The 15793-nt window shown below is 40.3% G+C and overlaps 1 protein-coding gene across 2 annotated transcripts in view; it reads left to right on the top strand.

The window, feature by feature from the left end:
- The first annotated feature begins 926 nt into the window (after nucleotides 1-926).
- Nucleotides 927-15793, top strand: part of fam168a (family with sequence similarity 168 member A) — a 38015-nt gene continuing 23148 nt past the window's right edge. Inside the window, exon 1 of one of the 2 annotated variants that reach the window (XM_084950083.1) lies at nucleotides 927-1249. The gene's annotated coding sequence lies outside the window, so the exon portion shown is untranslated. The remainder of the gene's footprint in view (nucleotides 1250-15793) is intronic. The other variant, XM_084950084.1, reaches the window with a different exon arrangement.

Below are 15793 nucleotides of genomic sequence, written 5' to 3'. Positions count from 1 at the left end.
GCTTTAGTTGCAAGTTTAGAACAGTTAACGTTCAGCAGTTATACAGGTTAGCTTGCTTAGTTAACCATGGGTGCTTTCTCTGTTGCAAATGAAAACATATCTCAAACATATCAAGTAATTTTGAGTCACACGGAAAATTCCTATGGGCAGAACTTTACTCCTGTCTGCTTCTCATTGACACTATGTTGATGCAGTAATATTTCTTACCACTGGGTGACGCTGCCGTGCTGCGGAGAAATGATTATGGCGATGCATAGGACAACAGCCATTGAATCTGAATTAGAACGTGAACTTAAAGCAGTGCTGCAGTATCGTGTTGTTCTGGGAATCTATCCTACTTCACAAACCATCCTACCCGTTGTTTCTGCGCAAACGCTGCGCATGCGCGTAACACAACCCCCAAATTTACATCATTTTTTAACCCATTGTGAATATTTCTTATGGTTAGGGTTAGGGTTTGTATTAGTCACAAGTCGCCGTCAAATTATAATACAGGTTGGACGGTTTGCCAAAGTAGGACGGTTTCTCAAAACACCGTCTCACCACCACAGTGACATAAAAACACACTCTTGAAAACGCCTGAAAAACATGATTACAGTATAAGAGCTTTTGTAGACACAATTCAATTCTTCTTATTCTGAAGATTATTATTATTATTATTATTATTATTATTATTGTTACTATTATTATTATGCTATTACTACATAAAGCGTGGGCTCAATAATGGATAAAATGCAAATATACAGAAAAGCAAAAAAGGGAAAAAAGCAGTCATTATACTCTATATGCTTTATCCTCCTTCATCTTAATACAACAGACCATCCTATAAAAGTCAGAGACCGTCCCATTGTTGTGAAACTGGAGTGAAATCAATGTAAACGGGCAGCACATACTGACGCCATTTACTGATTTCAGTTTTTACGAGACTGCACTGAATCGGTGTACATATTATCGGGCTATTATCAGAGCCTATCCAGTTTATATTATTGGTGGGTCTGGCCCCCTCCTCTGTCTCTTGCATCCCTGCATCCCTCCCTCTGTCCCCTCCCGGCAGTGCATCCCCATCCCCCACACTGTGGCCGTCTCTCCGGGTGAAAGCTGTCTTCCCAGCGCCACTGGCCCGACAAAACGCTGCTGTAGCAGAGCCAGTCCGCACCGACCCGAGGCAGCACACTCACACGGGAGAGAGCACGTACACATTCGGGGAATCTTTCATTTTTTCCCTTCCGTGATCGACCGAGTAGCTTTGGTAAGTCTTTTATGCTTTTTATCACAAAGAGGAGAAATGCCCATGTGTTTTCTTCATGCTTGTTCGGGGGGTTTTTCCTATCTTTTTTTTCCCTCCGTATCCCTTTAATTGTCCTCCGTGGTGGCTACAGTGGGGAACTAGCGGGCTAAGCTAAAGCGGCTAGCTTAAACAGCGGAGTTAAAGTGATACTACTTGAAGCATGTGTCAGGTTTTTTTTGTAGTTTTGTTTTTTCACTTTATTTGTCGTCCGCCAGGTAGTAGTGTTAGCAGCTGTATTTCCAGTGCGTTGCGGGTCTGACCTGCTGCGAGTGGTTTTCATTGTCATCTGCTAATTTTGCCCAGGCTAACTTGCTAATTAGCGTTTTTTTAAAGGGGGCAGCGTGTGCCGAGAGATGCAGGGATGCTACGGCGGGTTAGCGACTGGCTTTCCAGGCTAGCACGCAAGCTAAGCTAACGTTAGTAATATGTGACCCGTGCAGATTCCTGCACGGAGTGTTTCGGAATGGATGGCTCGCCATGCTAACGCTGGCTAATCTAGTGATAATTGGCAAGATGGCATCTCGGAGTGGTTATCTAGAAATCGGTGGATTTTCAAAATGGTGTCTTAAGCTTGTTTGAGTGTGACCATTTTTGTCCAACCATCGCTGTTTTGGCTTTGCTTGCTATCTCTGGTATGCAGTGCACTGCCAGTGCATGCCACACTCTGACTGATATAACTACATATTAACCACTGATGTGAGGGTAAATACAAACGCCTCAAGGCTACAGTAGCCACTATGGAGAAAATGACTGTTTCTGGAGTTAAATTTGTTAAGAGTTTGGCGCTGAATTTAGGGGAAGGAGACGAATGAGAGAAGTGGGAAAGGTCAAAATGGGTAGAAAAGGTTTACTCTGCATGTGCAAATGTTTGCACACTGGATTAAAGTGGCTAACTATGTCAGTGCCCATCAACTCCTGCCTGGGTTCATAACAAATGTATACTTTATCTGAATGTCACTTACACCAGGACTTAGCTGCTGTGCACAGATATCCACTGCAACTAATGCTCGTTGTCATTATTTATTCATCTCAATTTTATTTAAATCTAATTGCTTTTCGTTGTATACAGTATAGGAAATCAGTGAACATGCCAGTTCCAAGTGCAGTGCTCAGGGTAACATATGCAAGCTGGATCATTTATTCATGCCTAATGCAACGAGCAGTGGCAGAAGTTAAAAAAGGCACTTTTAAAAAAACTTGATACTACAAGATGTGTGTTTAAATGGTGCATATCAGATAGGATTATTCCAAATGTTACAGGTGATTATTTATTTATTTACCCTCCTGTTTTTGACTAGTCTTATCAGTGAAATGAATCCTTTTTGCCATCATCTCTTTTTCCTTTTTTTGTAGGCGGTGGGTGGGGGATTACTTGCTTTAGTCACTGACTACTAATCCCATTTAATTCAAGAAGCCTTATCTGTCTAAAGGGATTTGTGAGATGCTACTGTTGTTGGCTTCACCAGAGCATTACTGTGGAAGCAAACTATGTACATTTAAAATAACAGTCTACAATCGAGACTGGAAGATGCACACTGCTCCGTGGATGATAGACATTCAGTGATTCTAATAGGTGATACTTTTGTCCTGTTTGTAATTATGACATCTAGAAATACTTCCCTTTGTGATTGGGGGGGGGGGGGAGAGGACTGAAGAGCCTAAATCTTATTAATATACAAACAAGGAAGTCTTTGTTAAAGGCTGACTTTATTTTTGTGACTCTAGATAAATCAAAAGGCATCCACTAGAACTGCATCCACCAGATGAAAGTATATTAACTTAAAGGTCAGTGGTTCTCTTTAGGAGCTCTAGTCAGAAAATACTACGTTTGTGGTTTTGTTTTGTTTTTTCCTACTGGATGAGAACTAGTGTTGTTGCTATATGCTAAAGTTGATTCATCTATCTACCTCGCTGGAGGAAGATGGTGGATGTCGTGTGGCTTTTGGCATGTGTGGGGTGCAGGCTCATGTATATGAATGGCAGGCTGTACAATGCAGCCATAAAACCGTCAGACTGTTGAAAGCGGGAGTCACTTAATGTTACGACAGACAGCGGTTCTGTAACAGAGCTTTCCAGCACTTCATTCCCGTGTGGTTTGAACCACTTAGTGATTTGCTCATCACAGATCGGCGAATGAAGCACCGACAGACGGCAGCTTCCAGAGTCACCTTCATTTCCTGTGCCTCGTCCAGCTCACGGTCCCTCAACTTCAACCTCCAGTAATGCTACTGTTCTTTTAGAGGTTAGCAGATGTAAACATTTCAATGGTTAATAGTAATAATAAGGTTGCTGTACATAAAGGTTCATTCAACTGCATTTTGGGGACTCTGAATATTTCTCTTGTATAGGAATCAATCAAGAGGGGTTATTTATTTCTTCAGTTGTTCATTTGGAGAAAATCAACATTAGAAAAATATAATAAATGTGTCCCAGTGTTTTGCCAAACAGTCTAAAATCAAAAGATGTTTCACTGACAGTAATATTAACCAAAGATGGCAGCAACACACACTGAGAAAAAGGGAGCTTTTGAACTTTTCCCTGAAAAGTAACATTGGTTATTACAGCATTATCAGACAAATTGGCCACTATTTTATTCCTGATTAACTATCAGTCAAAGCAATTAAGCAGCACTTAAAATAGACGTGCAAACCAGTCGTAGGTCATACCTTCATGAAATCCACATGAAATGGTGATTAAGCACTGAAAATTATTATTTTTTTTATTAAGTAATGCCTTAATTAGACCAAAGAGAAGATTTGTGGATGTAGTGAAGGAGGATATACAGACAGCTGGTGTGAAAGAAGAGGATACTAAAGAGAGGGTGAAATGGAGGCAGATGATCCGCTGTGGCGACCCGTAAAGGGAGCAGCCAAAAGAATAAGTAATGCTTTATTTAATTTCTTGCTAAGAGAATACAAAAGAAATTGTATTTTTCTACGTGTTGGTTTGAGATGACATTTAGCGCACCTGTACCATCGTGCTTCATAGTAATAAATTGGGAAACATTTCTCACCTTGCTGCCTGCGTGCATATTACAGTTTTGTTCTACATCAATATATTGTGGATTAAAGGGCAGATATGTTGTTGTCATTCTCCATCCCCCTTTATGAAGGCATGCTGGTGATTGTTGTAGTGCTATATCTGCTTTCATCTTAATCGGTTCAATAAATAATATATTCTAGATGTGTAATGAAATGCTACATCCACAGTTCTGTAGTAGGATTACTAAGGTGTAGTGGTTATCCCCCGCTTCGGGAGTGAAAGGAGAGACAGATCCCTGGAAGGGTTGTGTCAGGAAGGACGTCTGGCCTGAAAGCCTGTGCTAAATCAAATATGTGGATCCATCCTCTGTGGTGACCTCTTACCAGTAAGGGAACAGCTGAGAGAAGCTTGCAGTGTTAGATCCGTGACATTGCAGTGGCTTTTTCCCTATAAGTGAGAGGTGGTCGAGAAAAAAAAGGCATTTTACAACAACACATTCTTCTTTTGGTTTTGAGGTAGTTGCAACATATTGAAAGGCACTGACTGTTTTAGTTTTACTAAAACAGACACACCATCTCATGATACATTTGTGCATTGCAGCTGATTCACTTAAATAGTATTCAGTAATCAACTCCATAAATGTCTGTAAGAGATGTAGGCGTACTTTCCCAGTAGTTACTTGGTCCACTGATCTCGCTACAAGGCCTCTCAGCACCACTTGAATGAGTCATTCTTCAGCTCTTATTCAGTTATTAACTGAAAATAAGGTTTTTAGATGTCCACTATTAAAAAAACAAACATTGTTTTTATTTTAGAAAATGTATAGAGGTCTTACAGAAGTACATTGTTTGATGTTTTCATAAATGAACTAGTGGGATGATAGGAGGATAAGAAAACAAGTGCTCTTATTTTCCCTGTACACAGATTCACACTGTGTAGCATCAGTCTACCACAATGGTTCAGTCAGATCGTCGTCTCTCTATGACAATTAAATTTTGATGTAAGTGTATGCATGCATGCATACAAACTGCGGCAGGTGAGAGATGTCAGAGGGAATAAAGCATCAGGATAAAAGGTTGAACACAGATCCCTGGAGGCAAAGTTGTAATGCATTCAGCTGTCAGTCGTATTGTGTGTACACATGCACAAATGGACATTCACATGCGTCTGTGCTGCAGGCTGGCTATTCATTAGTGATACCTACAGTCATTAGAAATTCTTTTTATGCTATTCTACTGTAGCAGCTTTTGAATTTAACCTATACAAAGAGTAGCTGTTTTATTATTAACATCTGACTGAAACTTAAGCACAGCCATACAACAGTTGTACAAAAAATCTTAACATTGTGGATGTGATAATTTTGAGTTTTTGTTGAATCTACTTTAAAGAGGCGTTGATTCAAATAAATGAGAATTTGGGTAGTTTGCAATATTTTTTAATTGTTTTATCCACCCCTTTGTGTCGGCGAGACTTCGTAGTGCAGAGCTATTGTTGTAAGCCTCATTAGTTTTAGCTGAATCTATAGGGACAACATTTGATCTTTATTACTGAAATACAGTAGATGTCTTATAGTGACTGCTGAGGGTTTTTTGTGGTGTCAGTAGCCATTGTTACACTGCAGAACTGTAACAGAGTGGGTGTTATGAGCAGTCCGAAAGGAAAAAATATTGTATGAGGTTAAGTGAGGACATTTCTCTGGCTTTAAGTTGAGTGTATCTGGATCTTGACACTCTGTCAGGATACATGTGCCCCTGCTGCACATCGGTTTCTCGTATAATTATATTGGATTGGGACACACAGTGTTTTTGATTGACCCCACAAACTCTGTGGGTATGTACTCCTGTAAACAAGGGCTAGACTGCACTTGAGCCACTTCTTAAATAGGTAAAGACAGATAGAAAAAAAATGTAAAGCATAAAATTCATTATGGTTGATTGATTTTTAAAGTGGATTTTGTTTTACAGTCATCTTTCTGTGCACAGTGGCTCACTGTCACAGTGTCAGGGCTTTTCTGGGACACTTAATAAGATCAAATCCAAAGTTATTGCTGCACTGGCCATTCAAGTGCTTCCCCTAAATGATGTCAGACCACATAAATGTAATAAATATTGATTACTTAAGCTATGTGCACTAGTTTTAGACCACCACCAGGACAACTGTCTCTAAAACAAACAGAAAATACATGTTGATGGTAGATGGTAAATGGACTGGTTCTTACATAGTGCTTTTCTACTCCACTACAGCACTCAAAATGCTTTATAAAACACATCTCATTCACACTAATTCATACAAGCCCTTTTTCTATGCTTTTTCTACCTAAGTGCTTTCGGTTTAACATTCACATACATTCACACTCCAGCGGATGCATCGAAGAGTTCAGTATATTGCCCAAGGATACTGTGGAATGCAGACTCAAGGATCTAAAACCACCAGTCTTCCGATTAGTAGCTCCTGAGCTAAAGCCGCGATGATTATGATATAGTGTAGGTTTGGGTTTTGGCTGCTTACACACACACAGCAGATATCGAGTGACAAGAGCACTGGTGCGAATGGACAGCACTCTTGAAAGAATTCTATCTCAGCTAGGACTGGGCGATATATCGAGTTTTTAAATATATCGATATATTTTTGTACGAGATATGAGATGTGACAATATCGTTTATATCGATATAGTCTATGTCACGTAGAGGTGGGCGATATAAACGATATACGATAGAAACAATATAAATTTGGCCAACGATAGAGATTTTGACTATACCGCTCTACCGCGATAGCATATGTTGATGATGTCATGAAGCTGCGCCTGTTTTGGTCGAAAGCATCGCAGCGGCTACAACCATTATCATCTGCAAATTATGCCGGGCGACAGTCATAGCAAATGACTGGATGAATAATCTCAGTTGTTCTCCTGACTGAAGTTTGGCCCGTGTATAGCATCCTGCTATGCGATTGCATTTGTCCCTAACCATCAGAATCCCTCACGTTAACTTTTATCGAGTTGGCGTTCATCCTCCAGCTTCACTGTGCTAATGTTATGCTAACATAGCTGTGTCGCTAGCAATCACGTAGCACAACATTATATACCAGGTAGTCCAACTTCAGTAACCCTGCAAACACCACTGCTGTTTAGTTTTCTGTCTTCGTTTATGTTGGAAGTGGTAGCAGAGCTGTACGTTTTAATTAGTTTCAAAAATCTCTCAGTCAGAACATGGTATGTCATGTTTAGGTGGAAACTAGCGAGTTAACTTACTGTTAACTGTTAACTTCTAACTCCGTTAAATTTAATAAATTCTGTTTTCATGGATGCCTGGATGTTAAACTTAATTGTTACACCTGGTAAAGCAGCAACGCTGATGATTTTATTAAAGATGAAAGAATTTAGACCGTTTTTAACTCTTAGTATTCGTTTGACTTTGGGACCTGAAGTAGACAGAGTTTTGGACCCAGATTACTCTGCGAAGCTCCTCACTACGGCAGCTGTAATGCTCTGACAATCCATCAAGCAGTACGGCTTACCAAAGTTGTACTAAAACATTTTTTAACAGATTTCTGCACGCCCCAATCGGTTCGAGGTCAGTAAGCACAACCAGAATTCATACATAAGGCACACTCTCGATTTTTGAGAAAATTAAAGGATTTTAAGTGTGCCTTATAGTGTGGAAAATACGTTACACAGAAGAAAATAATATATCGTGATATATGTCGTTACCGCACATGCTTCAAATTATATCGCGATATGGATTTTAGGCCATATCGCCCAGCCCTAATGTCACGTTATAATTATACTTGTGGAACCGCAAGTTTGCCTCTCTTTCGTCCACTTTTGTCTCTACGCTGCGTTACTCTGCCTCCCCCTCCCCCATCGCTTCACCTGCAGGCAACGACAAGATGGACACGGCAGCTATCAAAGAGGAGCTGGTCAGTAAAAGAAAACATTTGGAGATTACTATTTTAGTGCTGCCGCGTTACACTCGTTAAAATGACGTTAATGCCATAACTGTATTAACGCGGCAAATCTCCGTTAACAAGTTACCGCGGATCGCCCCGTGCGTGGGCGTCAATGCGTTAGCGGTTACCTCGTTAACGCCGTGCATCTAGCATTACTAGTATTTTCACAATTTACAACAGCACCATAAAGGGCAAAATGAAGCGTGTGTGAAACTGTGTGCTGTCTCCCAGCCTCCTGCCCCGAAACAAACTACCTTACAAAACTCGTATACCGTATTTTTCGGACTATAACCTTACACTAAAATCCTTTCATTTTCACAAAAAACGACAGTGTGCCTTATGTATGAGTTCTGGTTGTGCTTACTGACCGCAAACCGATTTTATGTGGTACACAGCGCTCAGCAATCTGTCAAAAATGCTGTCATACGACTTTGGTAAGCTACGAAGCCGCACCGCTTGATGGATTGTTGGAGCATTACGGCTACTGTAGTCAGGAGCCCCGCGGAGTAATGCATATTGTGCTTCAACGTAATATTACCGTATTGTGTGCGTATAAGGACCACAAATGGCACCTGTAAGAGACATGGTTACGAAGCAGATTTCAAACTCAAAGCTGTCAGTCACGCAGTAGAACTTGGGAACAGAGCAGCTGCGAAATCTGTCTGTCTTTGTTATTATGCTCAGCGTCTTTTAGTTTACATTTTGACTGCACAATTGTGAGCTTTTTGTTATGCACAAAAACAGCATTGTTTTATTTTATTTATGGAGAATTATTATTTAATAAATGCTGATAATTTATTTCCGAGTAATCTTTTCATGTACATCTGCGCTGTGTTAATAAAAGTGCCTGTGTGACATCTGGGTCACAGCTTTGACTAAGAACTCTCTTTTCGTTCTTACTTTATGGCTTTAAAAAATATCGAGATATATATCATATATCACCATCCAGCTAAAGAATATCGAGATATGAATTTTAGGCCATATCGCCCAGCCCTAGTCTCAGCTAAGTGTGGCAAATTTTCCACCAGCCTTCAGTGTGTACTTGTTAACCAGGACAATGAGCAATGCTACTAATAATCATTTTCCACTATTACCCACTCTTTGGTGTTTGGTACTTTTTTAGTACCCAATTGGCTGGGGTTCCAAGCAATCTGAGGTGATCCAAAATGTGACGCTGAAAGACTGCATGCCACTGCCTTCACGAAAATCACATCTGCCATTTTTGAATTCCAGCAATGAGGGAAATGGCTACACAAAAAACCACAGTGGTGCCTGAGTCTAGAAAAAAGCCACACACTGAGCAACAGATCCGTCACCTCAACGTCGTCCTTTTTTCGGTGTTCAAATGACGTCAGAGGACTTCCAACCATGCCCCTATTACGACCCTACACACATTAGGTGGTACTCGACTATAATGGAAAAGGACTGAAAGGTACAGTAGAGTCAGGTACTAGTGGAAAAGGGCTACATGAAACATTGGTCTTTAGTAACTTATAGAACTATACCAATAAATTTACTAGTCTTTATGAGCTTATTGCAAGTGTATTGATATCTATATGTTAGGGTTGGGAAATTTGCTTCATAGTCCAGTTATCCTATTCCTATCCTATTATGACTCATGGCAGAGGGGCCAACCATTATGGTGTCATTATCCACCCTATGTAACTGTGTGTGGCCTAAATATACACACACTTACACAAAATAAGAAAACGAAAATAAAATATGTGGTGAGTCAAAGAGAAACAGGAACAGGAACAAAGGGAGGTTATTTCAGAATTCCAGCATTAAGAAATGTTTTTGCACATTGACATAAAACACGGACTGATTTGGCCAACTTCAATTAGTGAAATTAAGCGGTTGGATGTCAGCTGACTTTTATTTCTGTGTGTGTGTGTGCGAGAGAGAGAGAGAAACGGTTAGGTGGACGAGATAAAGGTATAGAGGTATAGCTGTTAGCTCTGACCATCATTGATCTTAATCGGCCATCTACACAAGCTGATTGATAATAAGAGTAGAGAAATGCCAACTAGGTCTGAAGTAATACAGTAACTGCATAGTTTGAATAAAATGTCCCACTGTGTTTTTATAGTGACAAAGACTTGACATATCTGCTTTCTTTTTTGAAAACCGACAAGATAAACAGAATCTTTGGCTGTGCTAAAAGAGTTACTATCATGTTAGCTAGTGTGCTGTTTTTAAAACATTGTTTTACACTCATGGTTCTTTGCACAGTGCCTCAGTGTCAGGGGCTTTTTGGGATACTGGAAAAAATGCTCCAGTGTACCTTCGGATTGGCCAACTATAGTATTGCAGTTATCAATGTGCCCAATATCAATAGTTTTAGAATTATTTCTTTAAAATATGTATTTGCTGAGGGGTAATACTGATCGGCCACAGAAACCAGGAAGATTTAATTCACCCACTTCACAATAATGTGAATAAATAGAGGATATCATGCTGTGCTGTAGATGATTGTCTTGCAGTGTTTTGAGATTCAGTGTATCGTGATACTGTCATTATCGTGGGCAACAAATTGTGATAGTATTCGCTTGTGAATTACTGTGATTCCCACCCACAGTGTCATTGCATTTGAAGACGACGAAATGTTAAAAGTTTCGCGTCAGTTTTGTTCTTCGAGAGCTGCATCCTCAGGCAGACACGGCCCACAGTGTGCCAGATTACTATAGTCACACCTCAGTGCGAAGTGTTGTGGAGTACTTCAGAGTGTCTGACAGGTTAGAAGAGGGGAAAAACCATCCCCTACCTGCAGGCTCGGTCCTCTTTGGCCTGCATAAAATCAATGCAACCACTGAGAAAACAGAAAAGTGTGCCGTTATGATCAGTAACTCTCGCACGCCCCCTACTCATTAATAACAACAATTTTGTGCAGGGACTCTGTAAAACTTTGCTGCTTTCTATATTAACTGCAATATAATGGTGGTGTTCTTTTGTTTTCTTTCCCTCCACCCATATTTGTCGAGTCCCACCTTCATTGCAGGCAATAATGCCTGTCTGCTGTTAATACTGCCTCTGAGAATTGATTGTTTACCTTGGGTTTAACCACCAAGTCCTAGCTCATAAAGCTGTATGGTCTAGTATGTGTGAGTTTTTGTGTTTGTGTGTATATACCTTTGTGCGATAAAATTATTCAGAATATGAATCCAATGGCAATCACATTTTGATATATTTAACATTGCCTATTGTAAAAGCTGTATTTTACACTAAAGTTTTAAATTCCATATTTTATTTTGCAGGATGGATTTATGTACTATCTGCAAGTAAAATGTTTCATGCTATCAATGAGTACTCTATTTACAAAGCCTGAAGGTGTAAGCGTGCATCCTGACAAAAACATCTCCCTATTAAACTGACAAAGAGATGCTCTGTTCACCACATCTATTGTGGTACACTGCCATCACAACCAAAGGCGCTGATAGATAACTGTCAGTACAGGCAGGTAACCAAGCTGCTGTGAGTGCTGGTGCTGGGTTAAGAAAGAAGAGCTCTGAAGTCAGGGCTGTAACATAAGAAAACATGCATTAACATGCTTGTCTGTTCTTGATAGTGCCGTAGTGACTTGTCAGCAGATTAGAGGTGTGGCCGGCTATAACAGCATCTGGTTATAAGCTTTAAGGTTATGCCAGCACTTTCTTTCTGATAAACAGTTTGATACCACTCTTGTATCACATGGGAGTTTATTTTGCAGTTGCCTGGGTTAGACGATGTTAGACCCACTTCTAAGAACGTTTTAGTAAAAGCTGCTAACAGAAGCTAACAACATCAAAGTTCAGTTCAGCTTCAGTAACACAATTATCAGTTAAAAATGGTAAATGGCCTGTATTTGTATAGCGCTTTACTTAGTGTAAATGTGCTTCAATAACTCATCGATTCATATCAGACTTGCATATCAGTCTCCTCAAGAGTAAATAGACATAGGCACGCCACATATGGCTTTTTGACAGCAGAGATAAACAGCAGACCAACAGGCTAGATATCCTACAGATAAATGCTGTCCAGACCATTTGAGGTGACTCGAGATTGAGCTTTTTTTTTTTTTTAAAGTCTGAACTGTAACTGACACATAAAAACTGTGTGCAAAATGTTTTTGTTTTTTTTTTATAAATAGACCTTAGTAGATACTTACCAGCTGCAGGTACAGGTTAATATTTGGTAGAAAATATTAAGGTTATTGCAGGTGTGCAAAAGTCACTTTTAGGCCTGCACAATAAATCGAAAATTTATTGTCATTGCGATATCAGCCTGTGCAATGGGCCCATTGCAAAAAACGGCGTAAACTGCGATAATTGGGTACCTTAAAATGTTTACACACGTGCTGTAAAGAATTTACCAATAAAAGAAACTCCTTTACACATTTGATCAGTCGAATAGAGCCCTTCACGGCATTAACCAATTACATGGATTAGAGGTGGGGATCGAACAACACTGCAGCGACGAGTCAGAGTTGTAATGGCTGAGAGTGAGACACATGACGAGAAAGCTACTGACTATGAACTCGTGGCTAAAAAAAAAAAAAAATAGTACCTCGCTTAATTGGAGGTACTTTGGATTTGATAAAGACGACGTTCTCCAAACACAGGTGCTCTGCAAAACTTGCCGAACACTCGTGGCAACCACCAGAGGAAACACGACTAATCTCCACCATCATCTTCAATACAACCACAGAGAACTGTTTGAAGAGTTCCAGAAAGACAGGGCTAGCCAAACAAAGGTTGCTAATGTTAAGACAAAGAGCACCGCAGTCCAACAGCCGTCTCTGTATCAGAGTTTTCAAGTGGAACTCCTTATGAGAAAAGCGGTACAAAGAAATAACAGAGGCCATTACACATTTTTTGGCTAAAGACATGATGCCTATAAATACAGTTAGCAGAGAGGGCTTCACCAGTCTGATACATAAAGTGGACCGGAGATACCGCATCCCCTCACAAAACTACTTTTCCCATGTCGCCATTCCACAAATGTATGAAACATGCTGCAAGACCGTCATGTTTGAACTGAGCCAAGCTGAAAACTACGCAAGCACTACAGTAAAGTTTCCTCTCCAGTTTTGACTTACATCATAACTACTTGGTGAGTGGTAAAACGATGAACAACTGCATTGAGATAATTTGCAGTATAATTTAAGTTATGTTTATTTAAAACTAATTATAGAGACCGGGAAGGATGTCTTTCAGAATTCAAGCCTCAGAAATTTTTTTATGTGGGTAATGTTTCAATGTTAAAGTCAAAGGAGCTTGCAAAGAAAAGCGCCTGGACTTCTTTAAGTTGCTTGAAGACGTTTCACCTCTCATCCGAGAAGCTTCTTCAGTTCTAAGGTCAAATGGTGGGGAGTCCCAGATTTAAACCTAGTGGGAGTATCCCCCCACAGAGGGACAAAAGGACCCCCTGATGATGTACAGTGCAGCGAGGAATGCCCAGACCTCTACATTGGAGAGACCAAACAGCCACTTCACAAGCGCATGGCACAACATAGAAGAGCCACCTCCACAGGACAAGACTCAGCAGTCCATCTGCATCTTAAGGATAAAGGTCACTCTTTCAAGGATGCCAATGTTCACATTTTGGACAGAGAGGACAGATGGTTTGAAAGAGGAGTGAAAGAAGCCATCTATGTCCACTGTGAGCGACCATCTTTGAACAGAGGCGGTGGTTTACGACACCAACTGTCTGCCATCTATAATCCAGTTTTGAGTTTCCTCCCCAGATGCCTTAACGCCCACTCACATCCTGGGCCATCTGACCTCAGGAATTCACATGATAAGGTGGGGCCAGGTTTCACAATGAGCTCACCCGAAACTCTGGCTGATTGGGACCCACACCCAGTTTCACACCTTGGCTCAGGTGATTAGAGGATCATCAGGGGGTCCTTTTGTCCCTCTGTGGGGGGAAACTCCCACTAGGTTTAAATCTGGGACTCTCCACCATTTGACCTTAGAACTGAAGAAGCTTCTCTGATGAGAGGTGAAACGTCTTCAAGCAACTTAAAGAAGTCCAGACGCTTTTCTTTCCAAGCTCCTTTGACTACGATGACCTGGATGACTGAGAACCTTCACAGACATTTCAATGTTAAAGTGCACTTTGTTGTTACACTGCTAATACAGCAGCTTTCTGTAAATAAAACTGTTGCAGTAAAACGGAAATTATGTATTCATTTTTTTGTTTTGCTATTTATTTTATCGCAAGTCATATCGTTATCGCAATATTGATCACAGTTATCGCACATCGCAGGTTTTCCTAATATCGTGCAGCCCTAGTCACTTTATGTCTTGTTATTTCAAATGCTGTTTATGCAAAGCCCATAAGTTGCATCGCATGCAGCCGTCAGGTCTTACAGTGGAAATCCTCTCAGGTTAATTTACTCCCAGCTGCATTAAATTGTGAGAAAATACTAGCAGCCTTATGAATATTGTCGAACCTTTTCTGTCATTAGAACCACACTGTACTGCTAATCTGTAGAATATCCTGTTATTAAGGATATACAAGTTAATAGCCAACTTGCCTCAGAAGTACACTTTGTGGTCTATTGGAGTGTTTCACCTGACCTTGGGCTTACCTGAGTGTGTGTGTTTTTTGTTTTTTTTTTTTTGGGGGGGGGGGGGTGTCTTTAGATCCTTTAACCTCCATTTATCACCTATTCAACACTTGTTGTCTGCTCTTTAATGCGTGACTGCAGTCTCACTGACCAATTAGTGTGGCTGTAGACTTCCAAGTTTTTTTCCCACTGCTGTTCAGCCCAACTGCCATTACTTTAATTTCCTAGTTGCTGTGAGAACTCATTAAAAGTCATATTATTTGATGCCGTCTTTTTAAAAAGTTAGACAGAAGCTGCTAATGAACACCTTTAAATAAACACTTACCACCCACTTTCTTTTAACCTCAGCGAAGGCGATGTTGCTAACCTTTTGCTCTTCAGCTTCAGCATGTACTGTTAATTTTAGTATTGTAATCACATCATCCATTTTAAGAGAGAGGAAAAAAGTCACTCTTGTGTGTTGATATTTTATTCGAAGCATGTTGCAGTCAATATTACTCTTTACTGTAGCGCAGGTCTTCGAAATGTCTAATGCTAACCAGGGTAACAATCTCCATAAATGAATACTGCTTCTCAACAGTCTAGGTGCTTTAGATGTGAAAATCATTCCTATTTTCTGTTAGGATTTCACCCAATCTAGGAATACAGACCCATGAGGTGTTTGACTGATGAGATGTTTCAGGAAAAGCGAATAGAAGAGGAGAAAGGCAGTGTGGAGAAAAGGGGAGATGCTGTCCCAAAGTGAATTGTACTGTCCTAGATCTAAAATAGCCCAGAGCTGTTTGGAGCTCATCGCTCCAGGGCAGGTCTGATTGTGTAGAAAAAATGGGGGTGTCATCAGCCATTCAATCACACTGCCTTTCAATGCTGCAGCATGATGGATTTGTTTCTTGGACTTGATTATAGATATCAGTTCTCATTGAGAAAGCTTGCACTCTGTAATACATGTACATAATCAGGCACTGGGTATCTCTTTTACCTCAGAATTCAGATATTACTCCTGAATCGGTGTTTCAGTGGTGGTA

This window comes from Perissodus microlepis, chromosome 14 (genome assembly GCF_051167445.1).
Source record: "Perissodus microlepis isolate ML-2025 ecotype Zambia chromosome 14, ASM5116744v1, whole genome shotgun sequence".
Classification (NCBI taxonomy): domain Eukaryota; kingdom Metazoa; phylum Chordata; class Actinopteri; order Cichliformes; family Cichlidae; genus Perissodus; species Perissodus microlepis.
Note: the sequence above shows the minus strand (reverse complement) of the source record. Positions and strands in the feature narration are given on the sequence as shown.